Source organism: Aquarana catesbeiana, linkage group LG05 (genome assembly GCF_042186555.1).
Source record: "Aquarana catesbeiana isolate 2022-GZ linkage group LG05, ASM4218655v1, whole genome shotgun sequence".
NCBI classification, from domain to species: Eukaryota; Metazoa; Chordata; class Amphibia; order Anura; family Ranidae; genus Aquarana; species Aquarana catesbeiana.
The window spans coordinates 555575380-555588097 of NC_133328.1; the positions used below are offsets into that span (position 1 = coordinate 555575380).

A 12718-nucleotide genomic window follows, 5' to 3' on the forward strand; every position below is an offset into this window, starting at 1 on the left:
CCAAAGCCTGGAAAAAACTATTTGTTTCCTTTAAGGAAGTTTGTGGGGTGCTGATTTTGGGCATTTCCAACATTCACTCCCATTCCCCTTACCCCACATCTCTTTTCCACCTTCCTACTGTGGACATCCTTCCTTCCTCTTTCCTTCTTTCTTATTTCCTTGTTGCAGATCATATTATTTATTCAGACTTGATGTCTTTATCTGCTTACTGTTTTGCGCTCTTCAACAAATTTACCTGGCTCATTGATACCTACTCTAACTTGCAGGATACAAGTTTTGTTTATTAATATGCTTTTTATACTGTTGGATGTTTTTACTTTCTCAGCAGCTACGTTCCAGCTGTCGAACATCTTCTTGGCAGTTTCAAAAAGTTCTTGTACGCCATATTTTGTACCCTAAATTTTTTCAATAAAAATCTATTAAAAGTGAAAAGAGAGGGACAAAAACATTGACGGTGCACAAAGTATGGAATGCAAAAAAGTACATGGAACATAAATCCGTAATCCACAGCCAGATATGAGAAACCTAAGGACTCAATCACATGAGTAATTGCAGATGAGGAATAGTGGGGAAAGCCCCTACACTAGCCCACTAGAGTAATAGCACACCATCTCGAAATGAGGGGAGTGGATGTGTACACCAAGTTGGCATTAAATCCTAGTTTCTAAATTGTCAGTAAACTACTGTAGAACAATACTAAATAACAATCAGTGCAGTCACTGCCATGTAAATAGATGGAAATACAGTGCAAATAATTAATGACAATCAATAAATCAAACAGTTGCTGCTCACACTGCATCGCAAAAGTGGTTTGACTCCACCCCCCAGATATTGTAGATAATTAAATGAGGTAGTGCAACCTATACCATACGACACCACAAATAAAATAACCTAAACGTCCCAAAAAAAAGGTCCAGAGAAGATAGTTCTTGAAGCTGCTTCCATTCTTCAGTACAACCCACATGCACGTTTATTTTATCCTCAAAGTATGAATCACTTGTGATCAGCATGCAATCACCTCCCATGTTCAGTATATGCTCACCTCCGTACAAGACCCTGGTTAAAAGGCAAGGGTCAGATGCGCTATTGCTCCCAATAATCAGATGGCTCCCAGATCCAGTCCTTGTCTCCTCCACTCTCCTCTGATTTGAAAAATCACTCATGCAAAAGGAATGGGAACCAATAGTGCTTGCCACACATTTAAGAATATTTACTCAAATTAGAAAATATCCCTAACAAAAATGTGTACACGAACAGTGCTATGAACAGCGTATTACACCTCTCACCACAGACTCTACCAAACTCAAGATGGCTGCCAAATGACATCACTGATGTAGCTCCTCCCCCATATGCCTTATGCCCGATCCACAGGCTTCTTCAGTAGGAATGGAGCAGGCCTATGGAATGTACTTAAATAGTATCTCCCAATATCACCATGGCAACCAATGAAGAGGTCGGTATGGGACTGGACATGACATCATCAGAGACCCGCAAAAACTAGAAATGAGGACACAAAGCGCCATCTCACTCGTCTGCCCACAATCACATGACAACCGCAAAAGCGATCGGCATAGGGCCAGAAGTGATGTTGTGGAAGACCCTCGGCTCTTTGTGGCATAATTTCTGGTCTTCACGGTTCTCCCACAAAATGACTTTCTGTCCTATGCTGACTTGTTCTGTTCCTACTGAAGAAGCCTGTGGATCAGGTGTAACACGTTTGGGGGTGCACAGCAAGAAGTGGATTTGGGTAGGGTTTTTTCAGTTGAAAAGACAAGTAATAAAGCAGGAGATTTAAATCACTCTTTTTTAGGAAATATTTCACTTGTTTGAAAAGAAAACACAGGAGGGAGATGGGCGGAGCCTAGCAGAGCAGACATGCATTGTTAGAGCTCCGCACCGCTGAGGAGTGAAGAGAAGGACAAAGCGGAGCCTGCAGGCTCAAAAGGTATCCATTTGAACCTTTTTGCCCCAGGGAACAAACTGTGAAAGTTTGGGCAGGAAATATGGTACTGGGAGGAAGCCGTGGCAGAAATAAAAATCACCTCACAAAGAGCTCACAGGCACTCACTGCAAGTAAAGCAGCTCCAGTCACCTCACAAGATACAGCATCAGGGCGCTCTCACAGACAGAAAATGTCACAGCAAGACTCTCCATTTGAGTCAGATACAGAACAAATCCTCTCACAAACTTCTCCACAAGCCTCCTCAGCATCCCCAGTAATATTATTACAATTTGAAAAGATGCTTCATAAGGCTTTAAAACAAACCTCAGACCAAATAACAAAAAGCCTAACCAAAGAAATAAGAGAGCTGGGAAACCGCACCGCAGCCTTAGAAATAAAAATGGATGAAATTGAAATTACAACCCAAGAAAATATAACAGAATTGGAACAATTAAAAGAAGAGAATTTAATACTTCAAACTAAGCTCGAAGATTCCGAAAATAGAGCCAGACGGTCAAACTTGCACATAAGGGGAATACCTGAAACTGTGACAGACCTGCAATCTACTATTACTGCTCTATTACAAGAACTAAAGCCAGATATCCCTATTGAACGTTTAGAACTGGACAGAGTACACAGAGCCCTCACAGCCAAAAAGAAAGATGGACCCCCACGTGATATAATCACAAAATTTCATTATTACAGATCAAAAGAACAAATACTAATTGCTGCAAGAGAAAAAAAGGAACTTAATTTTCAAGGACACAATTATCAAATTTTTGCTGACCTATCCCAACTTACTATTACTAAAAGACGATCCATGAAACCCCAACTAATGGAACTGCAACGCCACAACATTATGTATCAATGGGGCTTCCCCTTTTCAGTCAGATTTAACTACCAAGGTACAATTTACAGAAGCAGATCAGCAGATGAACTACAACAAACCCTTTTAAAATTAAATCTGACAGAACCCACAAGCAGCAACACTCCCACATGCAGAAGAATGGCATCATCTTCACCTTCAGGCAGCACCCAGAAAATTTCAGAACAAAATGGGAATCATTATTCTCACAAAAGAGGCCGTTATGCCACATCATCCATGGACCAAGAAGATTCAATGGACTGACATCCTAATTCCTGATATCTCTTCATTTATTATACTAAGAGACGGTTCTCTATAAAAAACCTGTATTTATAACTGAATGTAACTGCATTCTGATAGTCCCACACTGTGTGGGATCATGTTACATTCCAGTTATATTTCTTATTACTTCTGATTCATATAGCCTTAGAATATATAAGTGAAATAAGGAAATTCTTGTTCAGTTATATATTATCAGGTAATAACAATAGATTTATTACTTTTTAGGACAAATATGTTCAATAATCCAGAAGTAATGGAAGCTTTTTCTTTCTTTTCTTAAAACAAATATATTATTACCTAACTAGTTCCTAGAATTATGTTTTTGTTTATTCTAATCTGAAGCAATACAACCTCAATTTTATGAGTTAACATATCTAAACAGTTACATATGAATAAAATATGTAATTGTTTACTCTAAAAGGGTTAAAATCCCAAAATAATTCAAACTATCTTCATCAATACCAAAGTTATTAACAGTACCATTCTAACCAAATTATTTAGCCTAGGGCAAGACTAACCATATACAACCACCCTGGAATAAATAATTTCAACAAAAACTATATTCTGCACTCCAATTAATGAAACATCATTTTGATGTCTTTTGACATAGCACTTCTCTCCTGTAAGCGGAAGATCCGTGTACCCCCATTAGCCCTCCTCATTCTCCCAACCATATTATGTGGGAGTGTGACAAAGGCACTTATTCCCCTGAGAGAGATATTTATTCTCTTTCACGGGTAAATTGTGATTACTTGCAAAAAATAATTTATACAATGTATCATCTAATCTCATATGTTTTTTGTTTACTCTTTACTCCAGAATTCACTGGTTTCTTTTCTATCTATTCATCTCTTCAGTTCACACAGGTTGATCTGCGCAGTCAGCTCTGCATAACAAAAAGTAAGTCAAAACTATTTGATCTGTTGCCATGGCACCACTGAATATACTTTCCCTGAATGTTCAGGGAATAAATGTCCCTCAAAAAAGGACCAAAGCCTTCTGTACTTTCCATAACAAGAAGGCTCACATAGTATGCCTCCAAGAAACACACTTCACCAAAGATTCTACTCCAAAATATATTTCTCCTTTTTATCAACAAATTTACACGGCTTCTGCCTGTACCAAGCAAAGGGGAACTCTAATTGCATTTCACCGATCTACACCATTCACCTTATCATCAGAAATTAAAGACCCAGAAGGTAGATACCTGATACTCATGGGTTATATAATGGATACAGCAATCACGGTGATTTCCTACTATGCTCCTAACAAACAACCTACACCATTCCTCTCACATGTATTACAAGTGATTAATACACACAAAATAGGAACAGTGATAATGTGTGGGGATTCGAACCAGGTCCTCCTCCCATTTCTAGATAAATCACCTTTTACACCATCCAAAATAACCTCTAGATTACCTTTTTCTCAACTTCTTTCCAAATACAATCTGGTAGATTCGTGGAGAGAAAGTAACCCAATGAAAAAGAAATTCACTTATTTCTCGCACCCTCATCAAACCTTCACCAGAATAGATCATATTTTTCTAACAATAGGAATGATACCAGAAATGATTGCATCAGATATAATTCTGATTCCGTGGTCTGACCATAATGCAGTATACACTACTATAGCCTCAGCCATACCAAAAGCGCATGACCCAACGTGGTACTTACCGGACATAATGCTCAAACACCCACTACATCAGATGGCCATTGAACAAGCTTTAAAGGAATACATATAAATTAATAATACAACAGACATCTCCCCAATAACACTGTGGGAAGCTCATAAGCCTGTCTTGCGTAGTACAATACAAAGACAAATGGCACTATTTAAACGGGAACGCAAAAATCTAGCAAAAAAACTAGAACTCAATTTTAATGCAGCCTACATATCATTTCAAGATAATCCATCTCAGAGTACAAAATCTCATCTGGAAAAATCTAGATTGGAATACGATCTATTTCTCACTGAGTCAGTTGATAAATCCCTCAAACGCTCCAAACACAATTTCTACATGAATACAAACAAACCAGGTACATATTTGGCTCGGGCATTAAATTCAACTAACAAATCTTTCAAACCAATACGTTTGAAATTATCAAAAAATGTTTACACTTGTAATCCAGTTAAAATAGTCCATAAATTTCACTCACATCTCGCAACTTTATACAAGACAAACAATGAATTTAATCCTACAGAGGCTGAATCCTTCTTCTCAAAAATAACCTTACCTGAGTTATCTCAGAATCAAAAAAGCAGTTTGGATGAGCCTATAACTATAGATGAAGTTGCTAACGCCATAAAAGACCTAAAACTTAACAAAAGACCAGGCCCAGACGGCTACTCGGCTTTATACTATAAAACATTCTCAGAAATACTCTCTCCCATTCTCGCTGAAACTTTTAACAAACTTCTAGATGGACATTCTTTTCGGCAAGAAACACTAATGGCAATTGTTTGTATGATCCCAAAACCCCTTTCTGATGATACTTCCTGTGTGAATTATCGGCCTATCTCTCTGTTAAACCTCGATATTAAATTATTAGCAAAAATAATAGCAAAACGCCTCAATAGCATTATAGGAAAATTAATACATAGAGATCAAGTAGGCTTCATGCCAAATAGACAGGCAGGCGATAATATACGCAGGGCAGTGTTATTGGCACATATTGCTAAAAAACGGAAAATCCCTTTATGTTTTCTATCTCTCGATATTAAGAGGGCATTTGACACAGTATCCTGGCAATATATGCAATATTCATTACAAAAATGGGGTTTTGGACCCCACTTTTTAACATGGATCAAAGCATTATATAATAAACCCAAAGCCTATATAAAATATGCTGGATACAAATCTGAAGCCTTTAATATCGAAAGAGGTACCCGACAGGGTTGCCCATTATCTCCCTTATTATTTGCCCTTATACTCGAACCCATGGCCCAATACATCAGAACAAACCAAACTATAACTGGCATTGAAGTAGGAGGTATTACACACAAATTATGTATATTTGCAGACAATATATTACTTTTTCTATCATCACCACAGGTCTCTGGTCCTAACTTAATACCAGCTCTTGATGGATTTGCAGCCCTATCCGGCCTTATGATTAATCCTAAGAAATGCCTAGTGCTTAATATTTCACTCACAAACATGGAATTGATCCCGGCTAGGGCTGCACTCCCATTCACATGGGCAGAAAAATCAATCCCATATCTTGGAATTCATTTAACAGCATCTCATTCTGACTTATTCTCAACCAATTATCCTCCTGTATTAAGACAGATCACAAATCTAATAAAACAATGGTCGCAACTTCCTTTATCCTGGATAGGGAAGATTAATGCAATCAAAATGACTATTCTACCCAAATTGCTTTATCTATTCAGAGTCCTCCCTATTCCAATTCCTTCCTATTTTTTGAGAATAGTACAAAAAAGAGCAACTTCGTTTATATGGGGCTCTTCTAAACCACGTATACCTATACACACACTACATCTTCCCAAAAATAAAGGAGGCCTGGGATACCCTAATTTTACTAACTACTACAGAGCAGCACATTTGGCCAGTCTGTCCAAATACCATGCAAAACAGGAAATCCCATTATGGATATTTATAGAGGCTTCAGAAAATGACCCTCTATTAATATCAAATTTATTATGGCTTGATCCTAAAGACCGCTTTAAAATTCATAATCCCATAACTAAACACTTCTTATCTCTCTGGGATAAACTAAAAACCAAATATCAGTTACAATCTCCACACAATCCTCTCCTTTCTTTTATCAGAAATCCGGCCTTTTATCCAGCATGGATCTACCCAAATTCTTTTAAAGCTTGGACAACATCAGGCATTCAGACACTAAATGACTTCATAGCATCTAAATCATTCCTTTCATTCCCATCGCTTAGAGAAAAATATGATCTACCAAACTCTGAGATATTTAGATATCTCCAAATCAAAAATTTCTATACACCATTCCTAAAGGGGATACACCATTATCCCAATTATCCATTTTTGAATCAATCTGTACAAAAGATCCATTTGCTAAAGGTACAATTTCATCACTTTATAATCAATTGTATGGAGTAGCAAATCTTAATAGACCCTCTTACGTTCAGAGGTGGGAGGAGGACCTGGGACGAACTTTAGAAGACACGGACTGGTCTAACATATGGCTCACATCTAAGTCATCTTCACCCAACATCTTAGCACTGGAGACAAATTATAAAGTCCTAACTCGCTGGTACCTTGTACCCGCTAGAATGGCAAAATATTCACCTAATACCTCAGCTCTTTGTTTTCGAGGATGCCCAGAAATAGGCACATATTTACACATATGGTGGACGTGCCCAGTAATCCAAACCTTCTGGAAGGAAGTCTTCGTGATTGCATCTAAAATATTTAAAAAAATAATACAACCAGATCCATATTTAACTTTACTTAATCTAAAACCGGAATGGTTAACACTCTCTCAATTAAAACTTATGATCCAACTAATAACGGCTGCAAAACAAACAGTGGCCAAGGCATGGAAATCTCCTACATTGGTACTAGCAGAAACAATTCACAGAATGAATAATACAATGTCCCATGCTAAGATGGTAGCCATCGATCAAAATCAAATTCCAAAATTTGAAAAACTTTGGCATCCTTGGATAAAACAACAGTTCCTGTCAAACTTCAATGACTCTGTCCTGTTGCCATGGTAACAGATTAAATGACTTACAGAGACACCCATTCTAAGGCTTCAAAGAGAACTAAAAAGAATAATAAACTGACGAGCGGGACAACCTTGTGGACCATACCTCTACCTTTCAACCCTTTTTCTTCTTTCTCTTTCCTTTTCTCCACCTTACGATTAAAGCTCATTATCAGAATTTATTTGACCTATATACAATATGTATAGTAGGTATAAATCATTTAAATACCTACAAAAGTAACTAAGGAAATGATATATATCTTTAATTTAGTTTTACGTGAACCCAATGTTTAATATTTGAAATTTCATGATATTTACCTATATAAACCCTACTGTAAAACAATGAGCTTACTTTATAGATCCTTGTAAACTTACTTTATGTATCTTTATAACATTGTATACCCAATAAACTTCTTTTGACAAGGAAAAGAAAACACAGACTTGGTGGGATTTAGTAGCCCATAAACAATATATACCAAGCACTCCAAAACGAAATCACCGAAAACTAACTAATAACACAATCTCAAAAAAAATATATATATATATATATCCAAGTGAATATAAATGTAGTGTAAATGAATAATACAGTTGCTGCTTTGCTGCTTAACACCAAAAAAGTGTTCACTCACTTTAATCCTAGAAATAAACCATAATAAATAGTGCAGCACAACTAGCAACAAACAAGCAAAATCATTAGTGACTATGTGTAAATAAAAATGCAACAATTATGTATCCAAAAAACGATTGTGGCTGCTAACACAATAAACAGTGAAAGTGAGTTCAAAAAAGTCCTACAACGAAGGGCAAATAATCAGAATAAATCAACAGTTCATGTTTCTAATACAACAAGATACTGTGTTCTTCCACCTCCATGTTGGATAATTATAACAGTGCTCATGAACAATCCTCCACCAGTGAATAGATGGTCGCTCACCTTATACTTAGACCCCTGTTTTACCAGTGGGTCCAAGTAAACAGTCCCCTAATCAGGGAAAAATTGGGTGTGTTCTCCTCTTTTCTCTTAGTCTCCAACACCTCCTTTCAATGATGCATACTCTCATTCAGCAGTATATTCAAATAAGTGAAAGATATCTAGTGCTCTCTGTAAACACAGAATACGATAGAGATAAAACACTCACACAAAAGGCACTCAACCATGCCGGCATACCAAACAATTAGCATGATCCCAATGTACTTCAACATGGTTGGTGGTGACTGTGATATAACATCCAAGGGTCTGGCTACTATTCCCGAATGCATATCGTCCTGGGCCTGGACTTCATCAGTGGGTGGAGTCTGACCCTACATCCGTCACTTAAATAAGTAAACCCCATCATCTCTAATCAATCATCACCACTGTCAATGGAGGGAGGAGCCGCAAACTCCTCACCCGTGTTACGTGGGATAACATATACACGGGGACACCATTCCTCAACATGGCACCTCATGGCAAAGAAATCTCTGAGAATCTGAAAAAAAGAATTGTTGCTCTACATAAAGATGGCCTAGGCTATAGGAAGATTGCCAAGACCCTGAAACTGAGCTGCAGCATGGTGGCCAAGACCATACAGTGGTTTAACAGGAAGGTTCCACTCAGAACAGGCCTCGCCATAATCAATCAAAGAAGTTAAGTGCAAATACTCAGCGTCAGATCCAGAGGTTGTCTTTGGGAAATAGACGTATGAGTGCTGCCAGCATTACTGTAGAGGGTGAAAGGGCCGGGGGGTCAGCCTGTCAGTGCTCAGACCATACGCCACACACTGCATCAAATTGGTCTGCATGGCTGTCATCCCAGAAGGAAGCCTCTTCTAAAGATATTGCACAAGAAAGCCCGCAAACAGTTTGCTGAAGACAAGAAGACTAAGGACATGGATTATTGGAACCAGGTCCTGTGGTCTGATGAGACCAAGATAAACTTATTTGGTTCAGATGGTGTGAAGCATGTGTGGCGGCAACCAGGTGAGGATTACAAAGACAAGAGTGTCTTGCCTGCAGTCAATCATGGTGGTGGGAGTGTCATGATCTGGGGCTGCATGAGTGCTGCCAGCACTGGGGAGCTACAGTTCATTGAGGGAACCATGAATGCCAACATGTACTGTGACATACTGAAGCAGAGCATGATCCCCTCTCTTAGTAGACTGGGCTGCAGAGCAGTATTCCAAAATTATAACGTCCTCAAACACACCTCCAAGATGACCATTGCCTTTCTAAAGAAGCTGAGGGTAAAAGTGATGGACTGGTCAAGCATGTCTCCAGACCTAAACTCTATTAAGTATCTGTAGGGCATCCTCAAATGGAAGGTGGAGGAGCGCAAGGTCTCTAACATCCACCAGCTCCGTGATGTCATCATGGAGGAGTGGAAGAGGACTCCAGTGGCAACCTGTGAAGCTCTGGTGAACTCCATGCCCAAGTGGGTTAAGGCAATGCTGGAAAATTATGGTGGCTACACAAAATATTGACACTTTGGGCCCAATTTGGCAATTTTCACTTAGGGGTGTACAAACTTTTGTTGCCAGCGGTTTAGACATTAATGGCTGTGTGTTGAGTTATTTTTAGGGGACAGCAACTTTACACTGTTATACAAGATATACACTCACTACTTTACATTGTAACAAATTAGCTCCATCGGACCTGTAGCAGACTTTTCGGTCGAAAATCTGACGGACTTTAGATTTGGAACATGTTTCAAATTTGTCCATTGGACTCATGCCCGGTCGAAAAATCCACTCGTCTGTATGTTAGTCCGATGGACGAAAACCGACGGTAGGGCAGCTATTGGCTACTGGCTGTCAACTTCCTTATTTTAGTCCGGTCGTACGTCATCACATACGAATCCGTCGGACTTTGGTGTGATCGTGTGTAGGCAAGTCAGTTCATTAGAAAGTCCATCAAAAGTCCGTTGAAAGTCCGTCGGAAAGACTGTCGGACCTTTGTTGCCGAAAAGTCCGCCCATGTGTACAGGGCATTAGCTTGCATAAGAGCATTGATAAGCTGTGGGGGGGGGGGGGGGGTGGGAAACTGAGGGGTCACCATTAAGATTGTATAGTGAACTGTAGAAGACACTAAACGCGTCTGTAATTTCTTTAGGATTAACTAGTTTGTTCCCTGTTTTGGGGTGCAGAAGATGAGGTATCTTTTGTTTAGCCATCTCTTCCTGCAGCAGTTGGGGGGCTAGCACATAACACCAATACCAGCTTAATTACCATGGTTATAGAAATTGGAATTGAGTGTTCTAAGCTGTCTAGAATGTTGAGATATCAAGAGCATACAGAGTTATTTGTGATGGGAATTTTTTATTTAAACCCTCTAAAGATTGTATTTTAGCTAAAAGGTCATTAAGCTGATGCATCCTTTTTCTCCTAGCTATAACAGATATTTAAAGGAGATGCCTCTAATGACAGCTTTGTGAGAATTCCATAAAACAAAGGGGTCTGTCACAGATTGGAGATTCATAAAAAAAAGCTACAAAGTATCTCATATTTTTCGGTATAGACATCAATAACACATTACTGTTAGCTCTGGTTTTCTGTGTGAGCCTCCCCTATCATTATGAAAACTGGAGCATGATCAGACCATAATATTTCATGGATTACTAACTTGCTAAACTTTTGTAGTAAAAATGTATCCACCAAAACAAGTCCAGTCTAAAGTAAGTAAGATGAGCATGGGAGAAAAAGGAATAGTCTCTCTCTGTGAAGTGCTGGCATCTCCAGACATAGTATAAGTTGGAGGTGGTAATGGAGTGAGCTAATGTGGCTCTATGGAATCATTTGCGATTAGAGATATCCAACTGTATGTCAGGGGTAGCATTAACATCACCACAGAGAATGATGGATCCTTAGCACATACTGTAGATTTAACTTTTCACCATATTTTCTTCAAACAGGAAATTTGTTTAAGGTTTGGTAGATATATGTTTACCTATGTGTATAAAGTATGATTGATCTCACAGGTGAGGATAGTATATCATTATCTACCCATGCCATCTGTGATGGATGAGATACAATTAAAGGCTACAATATTCTCACAATGTTCTTAATTGCTATAGCCACACCTCGTTTTTTGGAAGGTGCACTTGCAAAAAAGTTGAGGGGATAAAGTCGTTTGACAAGAAGGTAGGGTTACAATTATTAAAATGAGTCTCTTGTAGGCACATAATGTCACAGCCTAGCTTACTGGTATCTTTCAGAGCATATGCCTCTCTGCTGGGCTGTTAAATCCCTTGATGTTCATAGAGGAAATTGTGAAGGACATACTGCCACTGGCAGATTGAGAAAAAGTTAAAAGAATTCTTCTCTAAAGGCACTAAAATGTAAAGGTGTAAATATGGTATTCCTTGCAGTAGAATGCAGTTGTGAGGATGAAAGAGGACTGGAGGATCAGATGTTGTGAGAGGTGATCACAAATACACGAGTCTGGACTTTTTTTCCGGGATGTGAGGCACTTATGTTCTTTAACCCTTTTAACACACAGAAACTTAATATAGATCAGTAAATCTGGTTCTAAAGGCAGAAGATTTTTTATCTCATTGCATTCTATGCATTAAGATAAAAAACCTTCCGTGTGCAGCAGCCCCTATCAGTCCCTCTAATACTTACCTGAGCCCCATCTTGATCCAGCAATGTTGCTTAAGAGTAGAAGTAGAGTAGAAGAAGAATTGGACTGCTCTGTGCAAAATCACTGCACAGAGCAAGTATAACATGTTTGTTATTTTTAAACAAAAGAAAACAAGACTTTAATATCACTTTACATTCTGAATTACACCAGAATAACACTCCTATGTGCGTATATTACCTTGCACAAAAAATGAACCAAAAAAAACGAAAAATTTACAATTCCCAAAGGAAACCTGTGCAGGTAAATATTTCCGCAGATATTGTGTGGAAAATAGAGCAAACTATGAATCCAATCAATGATCAG

At 38.5% G+C, this 12718-nt stretch overlaps 1 protein-coding gene across 1 annotated transcript in view; it reads left to right on the forward strand.

The window, feature by feature from the left end:
• The window catches only part of RALYL (RALY RNA binding protein like), a 1862755-nt gene that overhangs the window by 877307 nt on the left and 972730 nt on the right, over positions 1-12718 (forward strand). The gene's annotated exons all lie outside the window — the stretch shown is intronic.